Raw genomic sequence first — 24591 nt, forward strand, 5'->3', positions numbered from 1 at the left:
TATCTGAGTTCCCCAGTCATTTTACCAGGGTTCCTTACCAGTGTGTTTGTTAAGGGTAGTAAGTAGGTAAAATCTACCTGAGTTCCCAAGTCATTTTACCAGGGTTCCTTACCAGTGTGTTTGTTAAGGGTGGTAAGTAGGTAAAATCTATCTGAGTTCCCCAGTCATTTTACCAGGGTTCCCTACCAGTGTTTTCGTTTAAGGGTGGTAAGTAGGTAAAATCTACCTGAGTTCCCCAGTCATTTTACCAGGTTCCCTACCAGTGTTTTCGTTAAGGGTGGTAAGTAGGTAAAATCTACCTGAGTTCCCCAGTCATTTTACCAGGGTTCCCTACCAGGGTTTTTGTTAAGGGTAGTAAGTGGGTAAAATCTACCTGACTTTCCTAGTCATTTTGCCGGGTTTCCCTACCAAAATTATGGTACAATGTATGGGCAAAGTATGCCTGTTTTACCATGTTTCCCTTTCTGTTACCATGGTTACCCAACTTTGCAAAAGCACTGTATAATATTACATGTACAGCTAGCTAGCTCACTGTATGTACTGGTACAATCAGTTGATCACACTGCCACCTAGTGGTCAGCTTTAACTATTAATTTCTGATTAATCTGATAGTAGGTGGATCATCAATCTAGTTACAAATGAAAATATTGAATGATTACTTGACTATCAACTTAATACATAAATGGTATCAATGAGTTGATTTGTATTTGATGTCAGCTGGTGAAGTAGGGGGGAGTATAGAATCAACACATACCAGCTCACACTGAGTAGCAAACCTCCTTTGCTATGTTCCTTTGTGTTTTGGAGACAAAATACAAAAAAGAACCACACCTCAATAATAAACATCAGCTTCTATTTATATTTAGTACATTGATCTTCAAGTTGTTTATCACTGACACGACACTTCACAAAATCTATCCAATTTCAGTACATATTCATTCAACTGTTTCCTTTATACTTCCATGATGGTGAGCCAAAATACTTATCCTCTGTTCACTACCATACAATCCTAGGGTCATATACACTTGCTAGTCAGATTAAAACCAGCTCAGCTACAGTTTTCCACTGGTTCAACAGACTACCTAATACCTTATAAAGTTGGTAATCTATATGATGAACAGTAGTCTCCATGCCTTGGACTACTATTAATTTGGTAGTCTAGATATATGATGTATATTAGTCTATGTGTCCTGGACTACTGCTAATTTGGTAGTCTATACATGTATGATGCTTAGTAGTCTATGTGTCCTGGACTACTGCTAATTTGGTAGTCTAGATACAATGTTTAGTAGCCTGTGTGTCCTGGACTACTGCTAATTTGGTAGTCTAGATACAATGTTTAGTAGTCTATGTGTCCTGGACTACTGCTAATTTGGTAGTCTAGATACAATGTTTAGTAGTCTATGTGTCCTGGACTACTGCTAATTTGATAGTCTAGATACAATGTTTAGTAGCCTGTGTGTCCTGGACTACTGCTAAATTGGTAGTCTAGATACAATGTTTAGTAGTCTATGTGTCATGTAGTACAAACCCTTCATGAATGTCACCACATGTACAATTGTTGACAAAATCAGTTTAAATTCTATAATAAATCCCTGTGTATACTATACAGGTCTACAAATGCTACCACAGTACCAGGTAACATATGCCAATGTTTACAATACATTAAATACAAACGTATGATACAGCCAGTACCATGTTAGTATTCATCGACTCCATTTGAAACAACAAAGCAGAAACCAATAATAGAAAATGCCCATTCTATACTTCAAAGATAGCAAGATCGATTTGATCTCACACCGGCTGTCCCACATACACTCTCAACTTGAAAGAACGTGAGAACACAATCTTTTGCCACATATTGTCTACAAAATAAACAATATAGACATATTGCAACTAGACAGGTTTCAATGTTTTGGTGTCTGCATTTGATGTCTACATAGGGAAATTTCATTTTATTCTTGCTATCTTAAAGTGTAGCACATTCAGTTTCTCATTGGTTTCTGCCTTGCTGTATCAAACAGAGTGTGGGCCCAGTGAACAGTCACATGAAACATGCTGTAACAGCTTCTGGGGACTTCCAGTGACTGGGTTAGCCTCTAGATACCATCTTTTCCATTCATCCACCCAGACTGTATAAAGAATGGCCATGTATCTTATCTATATCTATTATGCATTTTGCAGGGTTATTTCACAGTGTCCAACTTTTGAATGAATGGAGTGTGTGATGCCATGGCTTGAAATTAGCACTGAGTAGTCAAGGGTACATAGACTACTTAACTAGTAGTAGTACTACACATTGCATTTTGACAATATCAAATATAATTATAAATACATATTACTTTGAATATAGACAGGATAGTTATCAAATTTAGTAATAACATCTGTACCTGGAGAGACTATACATGAACATTTACTCATGACTTTGAAGAGTGTGTAAGGGATTACTGTACAATTTGTTCGTTTGGGGAGGGAGGGGTGTCAATGTGATTGCAGAATTTCATTTTTACACTTCTAACCAAATTTTGAAAACTTTTGCACGTCTCCAATGATAAATTCCAAAGTATATGTATCTCATATTTTAATTTCTAGAATTATCAGCTGGTACATGTATATTACACAGGGGTTAGTATGACATATACAGTTGAGGTTGCTTTGTTCTACATCAATAAAAACATTACTCACAGTGGTTAGCTGCTTAGTTAATACTAGAGAATTTCATACTTGCTGAATTTGTTTAAGCTAAATGTACTTTCATACTATCCACAATCATTTATTTTCCAGGTTATAGGGTTGCAAGCTGAGTTGATATGTTTTTTTTTTTTGTTTTTTTTTTTTTTTGGGTGGGGGGGGGGATAAAATTTTGCTTCATATTTGAAATGAACTTGTACTATTCTACGAAGTGAAATATATGTAACTATCACTTGCAACTGACTGAACTCAAAACTGGTATTAAAATATAATTTTAATATAATATGAACTGAATTTTTAATATGAATGACAAATGTTGTACAAATCCCTACTATGAATTCACCTGTTTTAACAATGCCAGAAGATAATTGTAATGTCATAGAAGCAGTGTGCCCTCTAAGCCAATTTGACACACCACTGCCGCACATAATTTCTAGTGACACTCCAAAATTTTGAGTTCCCCTGTCTCTTACTATGTGGTGACCAGTGTGCCCGAGTCTAAGCCAATTTGACGCACCACTGCTGCACACAATTTCTAGTGATGCACCAAAATTTGGAGTTCCCCTATCTCTTACTATGTGGTGACCAGTGTGCCCTCTAAACCAATTTGACACACCACTGACACACATAATTTCTAGTGACACACCAAAATTTAGTGTTCCCCTATCTCTTACTATGTGGTGACCAGTGTGCCCTCTAAGCCAATTTGACATGCCACTGACACACAATTTCTAGTGACACACCAAAATTTAGTGTTCCTCTATCTCTTACTATGTGGTGACTCACAAAAAATCCCAGATTTTATCATTTTGACCCAGAACAACAAAATTTGGCTATCAATTAGAGGGCACATTGTATTAGGCAGTATACATCAACATTCACATTATACTGAAGTAGTTCAATTGAGATTTTACATAACTGTTTTCAATTTTAGTAAAAAAAAAACTTAGCTTGTACGTCTCACTTTATTTGCTATGACTGATTTGAAGAGAAAAGACAATGAAGTCTTAAATTAAAATCATTTGAATTAAATGGAGTTTGTCATTAGCATGTAAACAGAAATCAGTCAAATTAAGTAAAAATATTGAAACTAAATTCTCACTAAAAATAATCTATTATATAAATTACAAAGTACTGTCTTGTTTTTTAAGTAGAATACAACTGACATAAAGGAAAAAAAATTGAAAAATGAAAATAAATCATTTCACAATTGGTACATAAAATATTATTTCATATAGATACAGCAGTATATTAAATATATAAATACTGAAAATAATTTTAAAATGAACCATTCCACCATACATAACACATTTTACTGAAAACAGTATAAATACTGGAAACAAATTTCAAGTGACCATGAACCTATCACAATATATACAATATACGTATATGTCATAAATGTTGTGTGTTGTTGAATTTACATCCGAAATGATCTCCAAGTAAATGTACATGTATGATTCACACTGGACATCCTCTACATACACCTCGTATGTGTTAGCATTTCATCTTTTAATATTACATGTAGGGTTCAGGTGCAGGTCTATTACATACCAGGTATATTCTGATGTCTGTTATTTTACATACATTCTGAAATCTGTTATTTTACATACATTCTGAAATCTGTTATTTTACATACATTCTGAAATCTGTTATTTCACATACATTCTGAAATCTGTTATTTCACATACATTCTGAAATCTGTTATTTCACATACATTCTGAAATCTGTTATTTCACATACATTCTGAAATCTGTTATTTTACATACATTCTGAAATCTGTTATTTTACATACATTCTGAAATCTGTTATTTTACATACATACTGAAATCTGTTATTTCACATACATTCTGAAATCTGTTATTTTACATACATTCTGAAATGTTATTTCACATACATTCTGAAATCTGTTATTTCACATACATTCTGAAATCTGTTATTTTACATACATGTACATTCTGAAATCTGTTATTTTACATACATTCTGAAATCTGTTATTTCACATACATTCTGAAATCTGTTATTTTACATACATTCTGAAATCTGTTATTTCACATATATTCTGAAATCTGTTATTTTCACATACATTCTGAAATCTGTTATTTTACATACATTCTGAAATCTGTTATTTCACATACATTCTGAAATCTGTTATTTCACATACATTCTGAAATCTGTTATTTTACATACATTCTGAAATCTGTTATTTTACATACATTCTGAAATCTGTTATTTCACATACATTCTGAAATCTGTTATTTTCACATACATTCTGAAATCTGTTATTTTCACATACATTCTGAAATCTGTTATTTCACATACATTCTGAAATCTGTTATTTCACATACATTCTGAAATCTGTTATTTCACATACATTCTGAAATCTATCATTCACTCATGAACTATTATATCAGATTCTTACTTCATAAGCATACAAAATTCAGTGTGTCTCTTCTGATCACTGGAAACCCCTAGTAACAGATTTCAGTGATTGTTATGGGCCAACAAAAGGTAAAATCTACATAATTTTCCAAGTCAGTATATCAGATTTCTTTATCAAAGTCATGCCTACATAACAATGAAATGTGTAGTGTATGGGAAAGTCCAAGTTTTAATGTTCTGTTATTGGGTTCCCACATCTACATTGACTTGTATACAAAGTCAATTGCATCTGAGCATGATCACTTTGGATTGCAAGTTTCTTATGGGAAGGAGAGGGGGGAAGGGAGGGGATGGGGAGAGGGGAGAGGGGAGAGGGAAGGTGGGTGGGTAAGGTTCCAGAGTAAGCATATACCCTTTCCTAAAGATCCCTTTCCTTTCCTTTCCTTTCCTTTCCTATATATCTACAAAATATACATACTAATAATGTAAACAACTCTGAGAAGGAGAAAACTGTATGTGTGTACCACTGTAATTGTGTATAATACTATTATGTAGTTGGTAGTCTAGATGCTATTGGAATCACAATTCAATACCACTAGTAGTATCTAGACTACTACTACTACTACTACTACTACTACTACTACTACTACTACTACTACTACTAGTGTAGTTGACGCTAACTCAGATGAAAAGCCAATGCAACTCAGGTACATTTCACCAGCTACCTTCAAACAGAAAAAAAAGTTATTTAACTACTGGGGTAGTACAAATTCAGTGCATCCACCAACATTGTTTTCAATTCATGATAAAAATCCAATGTTTAGAAAATAAACATATTTGAAGTAGAGCTTGTAAGTCTTTATTTTGACATTACTGATGGAATTATAGATACAAGAATTCCTCGAATTACACTCACCAAGTATAAATTTTATAGCTGTTGAAAAACCCTCTCTTATCAGAATGGCTTGTTTACTCTCAGTACCTTTGGAGGAGATCATTTCCTGTACTAAACAATACACAATGACATCAACTGGTACCATGTGAACAAGGTTCCAATGTGCAGGTGGTGTAGTGTCAATAAAGTCTGTCGTCATGGAAAACCTGAAACATTTTGCAATAATGTACTAAATTTTATCCAAAATTACCTTAAATTTTGATCTAGCATGATACTGCATTTCATATCCATCCCATCTGGTCTAAAATTTTAGGGAAAATTTAATTTTTTTTTGAAAAGATTAAAATTTGTGCAAATTTTGTCAAGGTGAGCAATTTTATCCTGTTAATATTAAATGGGGCTTTATTATAGGGTATACAATGACAGTGTATTCTCGTTCATAAAACCACTTAACAACTGATGGATGGAAGGAGCACCTTTCAACATGAAATGGAAGGTGTTAAGTGGTTTATTCAAATATCACTTTTACCTAAAGAGAATGGGGTTCCTTCTATCAAACACTACGAATGTTGGAAAACAGTCTCAGATTTCTACAGTAGTTTGGCAGGATGCATTGTACATCGATACCATCAAATATTTTATTATCAAAATTGTAATCTGAGGTTACAAGGTAAATCATCAAATAACAATAATATCATCAGATGTTGTAAAATTTAATGATGTACATTGTAATTGTTATAAATGTCCTCACTGTTGTCATAAATAAGACCTTTCTTGCATTAAGACAATTTCAACCCTCAAACCTCAGACAACTAACTTAGTAACTAGTTAAGTATAGCCAAGTATGTGGACTAAAACAGGACAGCCGGATTCCAGGCTACAAATAGCCATGCTATACTGTAGAACAGGACAGTATGGATTCCAGGCTACAAATAGCCATGTTATACTGTAGAACAGGACAGTATGGATTCCAGGCTACAAATAGCCATGCTATACTGTAGAACAGGACAGTATGGATTCCAGGCTACAAATAGCCATGCTATACTGTAGAACAGGACAGTATGGATTCCAGGCTACAAATAGCCATGCTATACTGTAGAACAGGACAGTATGGATTCCAGGCTACACATAGCCATATACTGTAGAACTGAACAGCATGGATTCTAGGCTAAATTCATATAGCCATGGTAACAGTACAGCATAGCAGGTCGATGGACAACTGTTATACACAGAACAGTATAGACATGACATACTGTAGAACAGAACTCTATTTTGACAGTATCACAAATTTAAAGCTACATTTTGCATAAGATGTAATAGCCATGCTACAAATGTGTCGCGTAATAATGGACCAGGTCTATAATAGTCTAGTTCCTATACTACGTGTTACGATTACTACAATCATCTCTACTCACGTATAGGGAAAGTTTTTATTCTAGCACAGAAATCTGTGCTACCCCCGACTGTGTTCATACCGGTATAAACACGATGACATTATCACATCCCCACGTGATTTTAGTTTCAGACTGGAGAAGTGGAGTTTGGTTAATGAGCAATTGTCTAAAGGAACTAACCAATTGCAACGGCCTATCAATTTGTGATGGATTACTATTGGTCATGCATCCTTTACCCTTCACCCAACGGGGGTAGTAAAGATTTCTGTACTAGAATAACGACTTTCCCTATACATGAGTGGAAATGATCATAGTAATCGTAATATGTCGTATAAGAACTAGGCTAGGTCTATAATAGTATAACTAAAGTGTATATATTGTATAGCTTTTTATTGTGGTATTAAAGCTTTAGTCTGTTTGCTATGATGCATTGGAGGTGACCAGTCTTCAATATCTTTCTGATCTTCTTCACCTTTATGCTCCCAATAGATAACGTATATCTTCTTCTGAGACCCACATCCTAAAGACACCATTTGTCACAGAGAAGGACGAGCATTCCTTTTCTTACATGGCTCCTTCAATTTGGAAGTCTTCCCCACAGTCTTCATCACTCTCACTCTAAGCCTTCCTTCCACTCTGACTTTAAAACTCTCACTCACTCACTCACTCACTCACTCACTCACTCACTCACTCACTCACTCACTCACTCACTCACTCACTCACTCACTCACTCACTCACTCACTTATACACTTCTCTCTACATCCTTCCATGTTTTCAAATTGTTTCTCAGTATCCTCTCATTTTGTAAGTAGTTCTGTGTCTGTGACTGGAACTCTTCAGATAACAGAAGCATCATAAATTGGCTTTATTATTATTATCATTATTATCATTATTATTATTATTATTATGTCCAAGACAATACATAAGAGTAAATTTTTTTAATAAGAGTATATTTTTTCTCTTTCTTTCTCTCTTATTATTTCTTTGAAGTTATAAGTTGCTATTTTAACATGATATTTTGTATGTATTTGACTTCTATGTAAATGCTGCTCCTAATTTTTTTAGTGAGCCCCTGATATAAAAGGGAGGCAGAAAATAAATAAATAAATAAATAAATACAATTAACAGATAGACAGTCATAATATACTGTATAATAATACAATGCTAAATAAATGTACTATGCAAGGATAACTTTCAAATAGTTTTCTTCCAACTTAATGATATATGACAATTATAAATAAGTAACTAAGTACAAGTTGGATGTGATTTGTTGGACTCTTGTTGGTAATTAAATGTCATTAATTGTGACTGTTGCAGTATTTCAAATCTTAAACAATAGAACGTTGTTGTGTGGTCAGACTGACAATAGATAGTGAAGAAATTGAGTGATAAATGGACATAGTGAGAATAGTATTGTGGCCATCAATCGGAACTGACGTGGAACCCTAACTAGTAGTACTTGTGAAATATCAATCAATATCGGACCGGAGACATTTATAACCTTTGTTCAACAAACAGCGTTTCATTCACAAAAGACGAGGTGCGTAACAACCTCCCAGTAGTGTAGCTGGGCTCGGGAACAAATAATCCATCAAAGGCTTTTTAATCTCAAGTTGAGTTAATAATTGAGCAAATTTTATCAAGACATCTTTTTCTAAAGTAGCTCTGTCTGAGTCATCACCATACAAATAGCACACAATGTAGCCATTGCATGTCACTTACTGCTACAATGTATGCTGACCTTGTATTGACCTTCTTTATCATTGGACAGATTACTATAAATGTAAATGAGAATTTTACTATGCAGGGTCATTCCATTTAGACTGAAATCTTCATAAGACCTTGACCCCAAGAACCAGGCAAATTTGCTTTAACATGCATTTTACCATGGAAATATTCTCATAACTTGAAGCTTGCACTGTCTTAGACAGTCTATGCATGCCAGCTAGTGTATATAAGAACACTTGGGTTCTCTTCCTTTTATTCAAGCATATGGATGGGTGTGTAAGAGCGTGTGTGCATATTCCTTTCAGACCTCGAAATCTTGCAAGGAACATAAATTCAACCGTTCTCTCTCATTTTTTTCTCTTTTTTTGAATCTTTAAGTTCCAATCTGTCTAAGAAATGGACTACAGATAACTCTGACAACTTGTGTTTGAAGGTGTGAAACATACTGTAAATGAGGGCAACACGATTTTAAATTTTTGTATCACGGTAACATCTGCAAAGTTACTGTCATTGATCAGTTTCCGAAAACAGGATCTCATTCTTGGAACCAATATATTAAGCTTTGATAGTACCATCAACAGTGATGTTTCAGGATGAAAAAACTCTAGCCTGTCAAAACAAACAGTATCTCAGTATTTCTACTTTTTTGTTATAGCAAATATCAGGGTATAGGTGTGATGAAGAAACACCTACAGATTTGTATTATGCAGCCAACACGTGGCTACACCTCTAAATCACATTTGATGGCCACTTATGGGTGTGTTATCAGTTAAAGATAACACCACAGACAGACATTTTTGTACAACAGTTGGGTGGGACAACACATGAATCGGGTGGGACAACACACGAATGTTCAGCTCGGTAGGACAACACATGACAGTTGGGTGGGATGTATACAACACACAACAATTGGGTAGGACAACACATGATGGTAATAATACATTCATGAGATAATACCATTGACACACAGCAGTTGGGTGGGACAACACATGATGGTAATACGATTAATAAGTGTTTTTTGGCGTCATGTTAAAATTAATCATTAAAAGACATGACAACACATCTACAATAATACAATTGTATTTATTTGACAAGATGTCAGACCTTGTTTCTCCAGGTTACACACTTAACTGACATGTCAATGCTTGCGATATAAAGTGAAGCCAGTGCAATTTTCAGAAACTACAATGTGAAATGCATTTGCAAACATAGAATGTACTTCTGCACTTGTACATGTACGGTATATGTGCATCGGTGCATCGTGTTTACAGTGGATTGGGGACACCTGAGGACACCTGCAAATGCTTTGTTTGAATAGCATACTATGTACATAACTGTTTTTTGTGCAGGTCTTGGGAACCCCAGTAACAGAGAGACAAATCCATATTCTCCCAGGCTGCATAATACTGACAAGTCAATGCAAAGTCAGTACAACTTTCAGAAACCGTAAAACAAATATACATTTATTTTCAAACACTGTTGCACTTGTATACATGTATCATGTGATGGATTGAGAAAACACTTGCACAAAGTCTATGAGTTACATTGTCTTTGCTACAGGTTGGAAACCCTAACACTAACACAGAGGTGGAAAACAAGCAAATTCACATCTTTAGATTTCCATTCCACGTACCATACTATTCTAGGGCAGCCCAGTAAAAACATGGAAAACAAGCAAATTCGCATCTTTAGATTTCCATTCCATGTACCATACTATTTTAGGGCAGCCCAGTAAAAACATGGGAAACACAGGTAGAGTTTAAAACACTGACTCTGGCAATCTCATAATGCTAACATAAATAATTTTACTACGATTTAGAAATACTGGAACAATAGGCAGCAAAGTTGTAAAATGAATTACTCATTTTTCTACATTTTTAACTACTAATAGTACTATGTGGTGGCAAACACTGGTTTTAACTAAACTCCTAGGGAACTTAGATAGATTTTAATCCAAGCTAATATACCATAAACGCATAAAAGTTATTAATTGCTTTGAATTAATACATCATAAATGTATGCATGTAATTAGGAACTTTACTGACATATATGGCTCTTGATTTCACCTGATGAGTAATTGAGACGCTCTACCATTAGTTCAAAGAATACTAATCTATCATAATTGATTACAGGTCAAAGGTCATCCATTTAAAAGATTACCTAAACCTATCATAATGCGCAGAGATCATAATAGGTTATCACTTCACACAGCTGACAGTATAGTATACCTAGTTATTGTATCTTTTATTTTCATTTTTATGTCTTTTAATTTAGATTTACAAATTCTGGTTGTTTTGCATTGTTCAGTTTGATGTGAAGGATACACATAGTTTATAGAGTAATGTTTGAGGGGAATGCAAGGTGTTGGTTTATTGAGGATATTTTGTTGATCTATCAGAAAAATGATGATTGCTTTTATATATATGGGGGGGGGGGTTAGGAGTTGTAATGCATTGGTTTTGTGGGGAAACACGATATGTGTTGTTTTGTAGTAAACATACACAAAGGTATATACATGTATCATGATCCTTCAATTGGATTTTTTGGATTCTGAAACTGGATTCATTTTAATATCATTTGACCTCCATTTATGAATTTATAACGTGAACACTGATTTTTTTAAAACTGAGAATGGTTGGAATTTTTTAAGCAAAATAACAACAAAAATTAAAGATGTTTATTTCAGATACAAATACTACAGTACATGTAAGTTATACTACAGTACACGTAAGTTAAGGGGTAAAGTCTCTATACTATAGCCCTTAATGATAACAATATGAAACATGCCGTAACTGCTCACTGGTATTCTAATGTGTTCTTTTATTTGCTAACACAACTTGTATAAGTTAGTTTATCAGTTCATTAGCAAATCAAGATACAGTCTTGTATTTTTCAACTACCCTGGATAAAATGGTTACCAAACTACATATAATTGGGGTTTTTTTAGTGATAAGATACACAATACTAATGGATGTTTAAAAGTCATATAATCACCTAATGATATCATTGTCACCCAGAAACAAGAATATGACCAGTGAACTATACTATTAAACTCACAACTGACTCTGGACAAAGGCATATTTACAAATGTAGATATTATTCCCCAATAATTTTTTGTTCGGTCGTAGAAAATATGAGTGGCCTAAGGGTCAATCCTTACTTTATATAGTATATGTGGTATATTGTAGTGTCTGTATGGATGGCACCCCATCATCTAAAACTGTATATGGTCTATCTGGTATATTGTAGTGTTTGTATGGATGACACCCCATCATCTGTAACTTTATATAGTCTATCTGGTATATTGTAGTGTCTGTATGGATGGCACCCCATCATCTAAAACTTTATATAGTCTATCTGGTATATTGTAGTGTTTGTATGGATGACACCCCATCATCTGTAACTTTATATAGTCTATCTGGTATATTGTAGTGTTTGTATGGATGGCATGCCATCATTTTCAACTTAATATGGTCTATCTGGTATATTGTAGTGTCTGTATGGATGGTACCCCATCATCTAAAACTTTATATAGTCTATCTGGAATATTGTAGTGTCTGTATGGATGGTACCCCATCATCTAAAACTTTATATAGTCTATCTGGTATATTGTAGTGTTTGTATGGATGGCACCCCATCATCTGTAACTTTATATAGTCTATCTGGTATATTGTAGTGTTTGTATGGATGGCATGCCATCATTTTCAACTTAATATGGTCTATCTGGTATATTGTAGTGTCTGTATGGATGGTACCCCATCATCTAAAACTTTATATAGTCTATCTGGTATATTATAGTGTCTGTATGGATGGCACCCCATCATCTAAAACTTTATATAATCTATCTGGTATATTGTAGTGTCTGTATGGATGGTACCCCATCATCTAAAACTTTATATAATCTATCTGGTATATTGTAGTGTCTGTATAGATGACACCCCATCATCTGTAACTTAATATGGTCTATCTGGTATATTGTAGTGTCTGTATAGATGACACCCCATCATCTGTAACTTTATATAGTCTATCTGGTATATTGTAGTGTCTGTATGGATGGTATGCCATCATCTGTAACTTTATATAGTCTATCTGGTATATTGTAGTGTCTGTATGGATGGCATGCCATCATCTGTAACTTTATATAGTCTATCTGGTATATTGTAGTGTCTGTATGGATGGTATGCCATCATCTGTAACTTTATATAGTCTATCTGGTATATTGTAGTGTCTGTATAGATGACACCCCATCATCTGTAACTTTATATAGTCTATCTGGTATATTGTAGTGTCTGTATGGATGGTATGCCATCATCTGTAACTTTATATAGTCTATCTGGTATATTGTAGTGTCTGTATGGATGGCATGCCATCATCTGTAACTTTATATAGTCTATCTGGTATATTGTAGTGTTTGTATGGATGGCACCCCATCATCTATAACTTTATATGGTCTATCTGGTATATTGTCATGTCTGTATGGATGGCATGCCATCATTTTCAACTTAATATGGTCTATCTGGTATATTGTAGTGTCTGTATGGATGGCACCCCATCATCTAAAACTTTATATAGTCTATCTGGTATATTGTAGTGTTTGTATGGATGGCATGCCATCATCTGTAACTTTACATGGTCTATCTGGTATATTGTAGTGTCTGTATGGATGGCATGCCATCATCTGTAACTTTATATAGTCTATCTGGTATATTGTAGTGTCTGTATGGATGGCACCCCATCATCTATAACTTTATATGGTCTATCTGGTATATTGTCATGTCTGTATGGATGGCATGCCATCATTTTCAACTTAATATGGTCTATCTGGTATATTGTAGTGTCTGTATGGATGGCACCCCATCATCTAAAACTTTATATAGTCTATCTGGTATATTGTAGTGTTTGTATGGATGGCATGCCATCATCTGTAACTTTACATGGTCTATCTGGTATATTGTAGTGTCTGTATGGATGGCATGCCATCATCTGTAACTTTACACAGTATATCTGGTATATTGTAGTGTTTGTATGGATGGCATGCCATCATCTAAAACTTAGCAACAGCTTATTATATAGTAGTATTGTAGTTTTTGTATGGCTGTCACTCTATCATCTGCAACTTAGCAATGGTTTGTTATTTGGTACACAGCCCCATCATGTGTGACTTGGCAATACATTTTGTATATGGGTGACTAAATCATGGTACAGTATGCTGTGGTGTTTGCATAGATCCGTCATCTGTGATTACCAATGTACCATACACTACATGGTAGCCTAGGTATAGTACATATAAGTTGTGATGTTTGCATACATTCGTAATCTGTAATTATCAATGTACCATACCTGTATACTGCAGTTGACTACATAGTGGCCTAGGTACATGTAAGTTGTGGTGTTTGCATACATTCGTAATCTGTAATTACCAATGTACCATACCTCTACCTGTATACTGCAGTTGACTACATAGTGGCCTAGGTACATGTAAGTTGTGGTGTTTGCATACATCCATCATCTGTAATTATCAATGTACCATACCTGTATACTGTAGTTGACTACATAGTGGCCTAGGAACATGTAAGTTGTGATGTTTGTATAAATCCGTCATCTGTGATTATCAATGTACCATACCTGTATACTGTAGTTGACTACATAGTGGTTTAGGTACATGTAAGTTGTGGTGTTTGCATACATCCGTCATCTGTGACTTCTTAATAATGAATTCTCCTAGCTATTTGGTCAGCTTACCTGCTTTATATATTTTTATTAATTGTATGTTACCATTTGTATAAAGTCTCACACCTAAACTTCTGTGACTTATATTTATATACAGCAATGGTCAACTATGTACGTTTTCCTATAAATCATAATTCAATGTCACAAAAGAATGGTGTTTTCAGGAAATTCTAAAATCCATAGATTTGTAAAATTGTAAATAAGAACTCTTGTAACCCGTTTTCTGTCCATGTATGGTCACTCTGACTATAGACCCTCCACCAACTATGCTGACTATAGCCCCTCCATCAACTATGCTCTGACTATAGACCCTCCACCAACTATGCTCTGTCTATAGCCCCTCCACCAACTATGCTCTGACTACAGACCCTCCACCAACTACACTCTGACTATAGACCCTCCATCAACTATGCTCTGACTATAGACCCTCCACCAACTATGTTCTGACTACAGACCTTCCACCAACTATGCTCTGACTATAGACCCTCCACCAACTATGCTGACTATAGCCCCTCCATCAACTACGCTCTGACTACAGACCCTCCACCAACTATGTTCTGACTATAGACCCTCCACCAACTACACTCTGACTATAGCCCCTCCACCAACTATGCTCTGACTATATAGACCCTCCACCAACTATGCCCCGACTACACTGAATAGGAATGTGAGATTTAAGTTAATTACCAATAAACGTACAATAAAAGCGGTAATAAACATTTATAAAACTTCTTACTTCCTTTTCTTTTCTTTGTAACTAATGTGTTTTTCATCATGTTGTTATTGTATCCTTAATATTTCACTCTCTGATATAGTTTGAACTTGATAATTCGAGATATAAATATCCAGAGTTATCATAGTTTGTAATTTGAACTTGATAACTCCCAACATAAAATTATCAAGCGTTATCAAATTTAAACTAAATTAGTGATCACATGACCTGGACAGATGAATGTAAAAACTTCTATATTTTATACTAGTTCAAATTTGATGTGCAAGTTTTTCTTTCTGTGCAACTTGAACTTCCATATTGCAAGGTGGAATCTAGTCTGGATGCTAATCATGGATTTGAATCTCTTCATGTTGGGTGAGATATCTTGAGATTGTAAAACCATGTATAGCCTCTAGACTAGGTGAAATCACACACACATGTATTGCTACCACTTCTGAATCATGTTTGTAAACTTTAGTATCAATTTGTAAACAACTGGTATCTATGAAACAGTGTTCTCCTTAGATACAAGTTGACTACTTGCCAGATAGAGACATGACAGGGAGAATCCTGGGTCTGACAACTGTTTTGATACTACCGGGGTATTTACAAGTTGACTACTTGCCAGATAGAGACAAGACAGGGAGAATCCTGGGTCTGACAACTGTTTTGATACTACCGGGGTATTTACAAGTTGACTACTTGCCAGATAGAGACAAGACAGGGAGAATCTTGGGTCTGACAACTGTTTTGATACTACCGGGGTATTTACAAGTTGACTACTTGCCAGATAGAGACAAGACAGGGAGAATCCTGGGTCTGACAACTGTTTTGATACTACCGGGGTATTTACAAGTTGACTACTTGCCAGATAGAGACAAGACAGGGAGAATCCTGGGTCTGACAACTGTTTTGATACTACCGGGGTATTTACAAGAAAAGAAACACTTTGGAGGATAATTTTCATGATAAAAATGAGACACTTAAAAATTACAAGAGAGTTAGGAGAAAGGAGGCCACTGAGGGCGAAACGACATCATGTATCTTACAGTATTATAAGAGCGCTCTGACCCTGTTAACATCAGAATAGATTTTCTAATCACTTTGAAGCTATCCCCCTCTCACAGTATCAGACAATTCACTTGGTCTAACTATAATTCACATATATGATGTGGAAAATGAGAAAACCTGCCCTTCAATTCATGCAATAGAAATTTTAGGTTCGTCCTGCAGACATTAGATGATGGTTTCAGTCTTCACATAGACATGTATCAAAGTACTGTAACCCTCAGACATACTATAGGGCTCAAAATCATCAAAGTACTGTAACCATCAGACATACTATAGGGCTCAAAATCATCAAAGTGTAACCATCAGACATACTATAGGGCTCAAAATCATCAAAGTACTGTAACCCTCAGACATACTATAGGGCTCAAAATCATCAAAGTACTGTAACCCTCAGACATACTATAGGGCTCAAAATCATCAAAGTACTGTAACCCTCAGATATACTATAGGGCTCAAAATCATCAAAGTACTGTAACCATCAGACATACTATAGGGCTCAAAATCATCAAAGTACTGTAACCCTCAGACATACTATAGGGCTCAAAATCATCAAAGTACTGTAACCCTCAGACATACTATAGGGCTCAAAATCATCAAAGTACTGTAACCCTCAGACATACTATAGGGCTCAAAATCATCAAAGTACTGTAACCCTCAGACATACTATAGGGCTCAAAATCATCAAAGTACTGTCACCATCAGACATACTATAGGGCTCAAAATCATCAAAGTACTGTAACCCTCAGACATACTATAGTGCTCAAAATCATCAAAGTACTGTAACCCTCAGACATACTATAGTGCTCAAAATCATCAAAGTACTGTCACCATCAGACATACTATAGGGCTCAAAATCATCAAAGTACTGTAACCCTCAGACATACTATAGGGCTCAAAATCATCAAAGTACTGTCACCATCAGACATACTATAGGGCTCAAAATCATCAAAGTACTGTAACCATCAGACATACTATAGGGCTCAAAATCATCAAAGTACTGTAACCCTCAGACATACTATAGTGCTCAAAATCATCAAAGTACTGTCACCATCAGACATACTATAGGGCTCAAAATCATCAAAGTACTGTAACCCTCAGACATACTATAGGGCTCAAAATCATCAAAGTACTGTAACCCTCAGACATACTATAGGGCTCAAAATCATCAAAGTATTGTAACCCTCAGACATACTATAGGGCTCAAAATCATCAAAGTACTGTAAGTAACCCTCAGACATACTATAGGGCTCAAAATCACCAAAGTACTGTAAGTAACCCTCAGACATACTATATAGGGCTCAAAATGAACAGTAGTCCCATGCCCACAAACTACCAATTTTTGTCATGTGACTACCATAATGTGCAGCTGGTAGCCCACTCAGACTACCACTCGTTATGCAAAGATTTAAAGGATGGAAGATTTACAGACATGAAGTATTTTAATAACACACATATTGCCAATAGAGGAACTCTATTTTCAGTTCATGAATATGGGACTATTGGTCACCATCCTTGGGCTACCGATATCTGAAATTGGTAGCCCACTATGACTACCAAAGAAAAAGTTCATTTCAAGCCCTGTACTATATTAGAAAATGTAAAAATATACCTTTCATTAATACACAGCTGAATTACATTTATGAAATACATATTTATAATCTGAATGATAAAAAAAAGTGAATCTCTATAATGAAACATGATTCCCATAAAAAATATTATTTGTGTTAATTTATAAAAAATTCATTCTTGACATTTTGTCATTTAGAATTCATTATGTTTTTTTCAATATCAATTACTGTGATCCCTAGCGTTCTCAATTTCAAGAAATTAAATTAAGTTGCGGTAATTTGTATCACAAAAGACTCACTTGTTATTAACAGTAAATATGGTTTGTTCTCTGGAGATGACAAACTTTGAACTCACTATCTACTCCTTGTCTTGGGAGAAGAATTATGTAAGTCACACTATAGTGAAATAATTTTTTATATTCAATCATCAGGAAAAAAAATGTATCACTCACTGACTCTGACTCAGAGTAATATATATATATATATCATTGAAATACAGAAACTTCACCACGATCTGTGCTTTGGTATCAAATTTGGATATGAATATACATTCTAAGTAATCTTCTATATACCTGCCAGAAACAAGTTTTATTTAGTGAAATACAGCAATTTTGTAATACAATATACAAAGAATTTATATGCTTTTTCTATGAATTATTCAGATCTGGATGTCAAACGCTATATACAATGTACATGTACATTCTAAAGGTGTCAACTGTCAAGTAATTATCTATATAACTGCCACAAACAAATTTTAATTATGTAGTCAATTATACCATGTATAAGCCATAAATATGGAATATATACTCTGGTTGTTCTACGTCACGACAACGTGCGTCTATGTCACGACAATGTGCGTCTATGTTACGACAACGTGCGTCTACGTCATGACAACTGTAACTCTTGACTTTACTCAGGTATTATTTTCATTGACATGTTTGCATTAGGAATAGAAGGTACATGTACTTTCAGCTGACGAAAGATGACATTTTGTGACCAAAATTATGTCTGACTTCTGTGTAAAACAATCCCACAACTTTATACCAAAGTATCGACTGTCCAAAATACAAGTTACAACCTACACTAGACTAATCCTATAACTTTCTTTGCACCAAAGTAACAACTGTCCTAAATACAATGTTGAGTCAGCATTTTCAAGCAAGTCATCGGGGCACTTTGGCCTTGCCAGTACAAAACTACTGGTCACCAACTCATAGGCAAACTTGACATACACACTCTAAAAGTTTCTAAAAAGTCACAAATACTGTGCCACGGACAATCACAGACTGGAACAATTTAACACAAGAAATAATCAACATAACAAAACCAGAACAATTCAAACAAGTAGTTACAACTTTCAACAGAGCACAGGACAGAAACCTCACGGACTAAGAACATTTTTGTGCACACCACAACTCTACTTGTTTACTTCTATATGAACTAAAGAAGAAGAAGAATCCAAACAAGCCTAACAGTTCTTTACTTCAAGTCATTTGTCATTTCCACATATACACAGCTACAAAGATGCTAGTATCCTATCTCCTTGTGGGATCCGTGGATCTGATAAACCACAGACAAGTAAGAAACTTGTCTGTGGCTAAACCCATTCACTCGACACCTACTAACTTTTCATTAGCTATCTTCCAGCATCCAGTCACATTTGTCATTTTCATTATTTTCATTTCATTTTTTTTTATTTATTAATTTGTGTTATTGCGAATAAAGAACTTATACTATCCAAGTACGAGTGTAACTGAGTAACAGCTCCAGTGAGAGGATACACTAACAAAAAGATATTATAAAAAAATTATAATACCAAATACGTATATAATATGACCTCTGAAATATAGTTTCGTTTTGGTAAAGGTACTTCAAGTACATGACAAAAATTAAAACATTCTTGGATGTTATGGTTACAATAAGATGCTATTCCCCAATATTTTCCTTTGTTCAATCAAGAAAAATATGAGTGACCTAAGGGGCCTTGTTACTACGAGTAGTGACAAAGCCTTGGTCAAAAGCATTAAAATATTGGGGAATAATATACTTATACCACTTGGAAAATGGGGAAAAATACAGTAATGGGGATTTGGAAAGTTTTGATTCATATTTCTAGCACTGTAAAACCAGCGATGTAGACACGAGTTGTCATGACGTAAATGACCAAGGCATAATTAAACAATAAACCACCCCTGGGGATGGTATATCAAGAGGTTTTGACCAGTGAACGAAATATAAGCACGAGCGATAGCGAGTGCATATATTGAGTTCACTTGTCAAAACCGAGTGGTATACCATTCCCAGGGGTGAATTATCGGTATTATATTATACCAGTATATTGAAAATATCGGAAACAAGATAAGACGCAACATTTTCTGGTTTCATTTGCGCATCCATCCCTGCACGGACTATAACGTTCTAGACGAACAGTGAACATCAAAATTTGGACGCAAGCCAACCATGCATTATCGCTCATTTTAGACGCGCTAATTCGATGTCTAGACCAATCAGATCTCACAATTTGCGCCATCAATATACTGGTATAATATAATAATCCATATTTTCTGTTTTCAAAGACAATATCGTGGCTTGATAATGGTACAAGAAGTGTTGTAAAATACTTTATCACTGTTGTCATTGTATGAATATCCTAGTTAACTATTAATATCATACTCTATTTTTATCTCTTTGAATATTCTTCCACCTGTCGACTGACCTCATCAAACCAAATACTACACAGAGCTACTTGGTTATTGGTTGATGTATACCTTTGTTAATGTAACTAGCCTATCAAAGCTGTCCTTTCATCTAAACTATTTGCAATGTTAATTTTATCTGCCAGTCTTATTTTTAGTCTGATAGAACATGTGTACTGTATTAAAAGACAATATATAATTATGCGAATGAGCAACCCTGCTTGCCATCAATCCTGTAGAGAACACTGGCTACACATGTTTGTACTCCTTTTTACATGTAAACAATAGTGAACTACATATATCTGTTCTTAGGCTTGGCCAGAACAGCTGTTATACATCTAAATAAATGTCAAAAATAACTAACACAATCAGTAAGCTAGGTAACCAACCATATAAATGATACTTATATGTATATTTTCTATAATGGCAGAGGTGTATACAGCCCCAATATCAGTAGTACTTGTGTCTAAGGATACAATAGATGGTAACCCTCTTGATCTGAAGGTACAACTCCTATATAGAGCAGTAATATCTTAAATTGTGAACATTTATAAGGAATGTGTTAATTTTGTAAGTATAATTTTTTTCATTTAGTAACATTACCCAATCTTGCAAAACTCACTCATAATTTTTATGAGGTAGTACATTGTTTTCAGTATTGTCCATGGGCACCTTATTACTGGGTATAACTATAAGTGTTTGCCTTGCAAATAGCCACAATGTACTTAGTGTTTTTGCTATGGTCGTGGAACCCTGGTGGTAGTAAAAAGGGAGCAATCTCGTAAAACTAGCATAGTTTCCAAAACATTAATTATACCATAATTTATAGTGAGGAACCCTGGTAAAATGACTTGGGAAATCAGGTATGTTTTACCTACTTACAACACTTAACAAAAACACTGGTGGGAAACCCTGGTACAATTACTTGGGAACTCAGGTATATTTTACTGACTTACCACCTTGCAAAAACACTGTCCTTTGAAACAATAGCAAGGTACAATGAGTAGACTGATACAAATACAGTGTAATACAGAATAGATTTAATTTCACTTTAAGACAACTGGAAAGAACAATGCGCTAATTTCCAAAGCTCTCATTAGTTCCTTTTGTACCTCTGCCAACAATGACAACCAGTGTGCCCTCTAAGCCAATTTGATGCACCACTAACACACACAATTTCAAGTGACACACCATAATTTGATGTTCCCCTATCTCTTACTACATGTGGTGACTCACAAGGAATCTCACTTTTTCTCATTTTGACTTACAACAACAAAATTTGGCTATCACTAGAAAGCACACTGATGACAACACCTTTGTTGACCAGGCCACACTAATTAACTGTTATGTACAAGTTGACAACACCTTTATTGACCAGGCCACACTAATTAACTTATGTACAAGTTGACAACACCTTTATTGACCAGGCCACACTAATTAACTTATGTACAAGTTGACAACACCTTTAATGACCAGGCCACACTAATTAACTTATGTACAAGTTAACAACACCTTTATTGACCAGGCCACACTAATTAACTGTTATGTACAAGTTGACAACACCTTTATTGACCAGGCCACACTAATTAACTTATGTACAAGTTGACAACACCTTTATTAACCAGGCCACACTAATTAACTTATGTACAAGTTGACAACACCTTTATTGACCAGGCCACACTAATTAACTGTTATGTACAAGTTGGGTGTTTTTTTTCATAGCATTCCTTTCATTTCTCTTTTTAAAAATCTAATGAAACTTATAGTTATACCCATGGGATACAAGAGGAAGTCTTACTAACTCTTATCAATCCTGTAGAGTATAGAAAATACTGTACATTACAATGATATATTATTTTTCCAAATCGAATGTTAACAACTACATGTTTGTATATGATATCAGAACAAGTTCATGTACTTTATACAAATATTCCACAGTTTCAAGTAGTAGCAGTAGCTGGGATACACATATCAAACTGATACTTGGTGTTATCATTTAGTTTGTACCTGGTGTAACTATAGGTTTAGAGTTATTCTAATTATATATATATATATATATATTTAATTCTTCAATTTATTTTCCTTTCACTTTGGGTCAATTTCATTTCAATAGTGTTCCAAAAGTTTTAAAATGCTACAGTTAAGGGGGTGGTGTGGGGGTGGGGGATGTACAAAGTTAAATATTCTGTTCATTTAATTGTATGTACTGTACATAATAATTTTCACTGAGTAGGTATTACCATAACTGTAGGATACACAGGGTACTAGGTAAATTTTAGCTTCATAAAATAGTGCTGGGTGTGAGTATACCAAACAGTGCCACTGTGGTTACTACTTTATTTATAATTTTTGGCACATAAATCTCTTTGAAAACTAGATTGGTCATTTAATGATACCTACTTTCTTATAATACTAATAGCTACAACATAAATAACTCAGGTGAATTTATCGGTAAATTGCTTCTCAAGTTGTAAGAATGACATTGCCTTTTTCCTCAACTGTTTTTTCCAAAGTTAATCAATGAAACAAGTTTCTTGTTATTACAAAAATTTGCAGACTCCTCCACAGACTCTATAAAATTCATAGTTTTACATTACAGAAAAGTACATGTTGACAGCCAATCACATGAGAGAAAACCGGACACACCCACGTCCATCCCCAAAACAACATCATGTGACATAACCATGATAAAAGCCTGTTAAAGATCTTCAAACCTCATACCTGCATGTATGTGAAACATAATTGTGTCCCTGGGTTAACTTTCTATAGTATAGGACAATAAAATGAATCAATCAAAGGTGCGCATAGCTTAGTTTCACAATCGAAATCGGACAACCGTGTCGCGACCTGGTTCACTATGTCAATGGACACAATAGTCAAACACACATATTTTAATGAAAGACATCGAATACCCGTACTTTCTTCGTACTGCCTAGAGATAATCTTCTAAACTACAAAGCGAGACATGTTTAGATATTGCGCTTTTTTGCAAATTGGTCGAAATTGTCTGACAAACATGTAACGTAACTAGGGGAAAAGTGACACTATTCGATGATTGATGCATGGAGACGTGACGACGTGACGCGACACTGAGGTATTTGCGAAAGTGTTCTAGACGCTTGAAATCTTGCAAGAATCCTTAGAAATCTATTTGAAGCGGGGGGGTTAACATTCGTCAATATCATATAACATAAAACCTCTATCTAAGTTTATAAAGAAAAGACAAACCTGCTTCGAATATTGTATCAGACGATAAGATAGTCGTACGGCTGCCATTTTGGATTTTGTTCAAAGTGAAGCATGCTGGGCTATCACTCACTATTTTTGTCTTTATGTACTTTTACATATTTGGTTTGTAGTGTTGCCTTTTTTCGATTCATTGGAGTTTTTATTCATTAATATGAATAAATCTGACTAAATCTTTGAATGACAAGAGCAAAAATTATAGCGTAAATAAAGTTAGCAAGTTTGTATTGTATGCATTGCAGAGAGCAAATATTCAAGATGGCCTCCCGTGTTGTATGTTGCCATTGTTGTTGGTGAATTATTATAATAGAGACTTGGCTGACTTTGAAAATCTGTACATTGTGAAGAAGGGCATGTTAAGCTGAGTTCGGTGGATCACTAAGTTATCTGTTTTGGGCTGGTTCGTTGAATGACAAACGTGAACTGTTGTGCGGAGCGGTGATAAAGTGGAGCAGGGGAACGGAGGAAATAGTCGCAGCC

At 34.9% G+C, this 24591-nt stretch overlaps 1 protein-coding gene across 1 annotated transcript in view; it reads right to left on the reverse strand.

The window, feature by feature from the left end:
- Positions 1-24139, reverse strand: part of LOC144447965 (branched-chain-amino-acid aminotransferase, cytosolic-like) — a 42693-nt gene extending 18554 nt beyond the window's left edge. Inside the window, exon 1 of the mRNA XM_078138086.1 lies at positions 24094-24139. The gene's annotated coding sequence lies outside the window, so the exon portion shown is untranslated. The remainder of the gene's footprint in view (positions 1-24093) is intronic.
- Positions 24140-24591: the final 452 nt, after the last annotated feature.

The sequence above is a fragment of the Glandiceps talaboti genome, chromosome 17, assembly GCF_964340395.1.
Source record: "Glandiceps talaboti chromosome 17, keGlaTala1.1, whole genome shotgun sequence".
Taxonomy (NCBI): domain Eukaryota; kingdom Metazoa; phylum Hemichordata; class Enteropneusta; family Spengelidae; genus Glandiceps; species Glandiceps talaboti.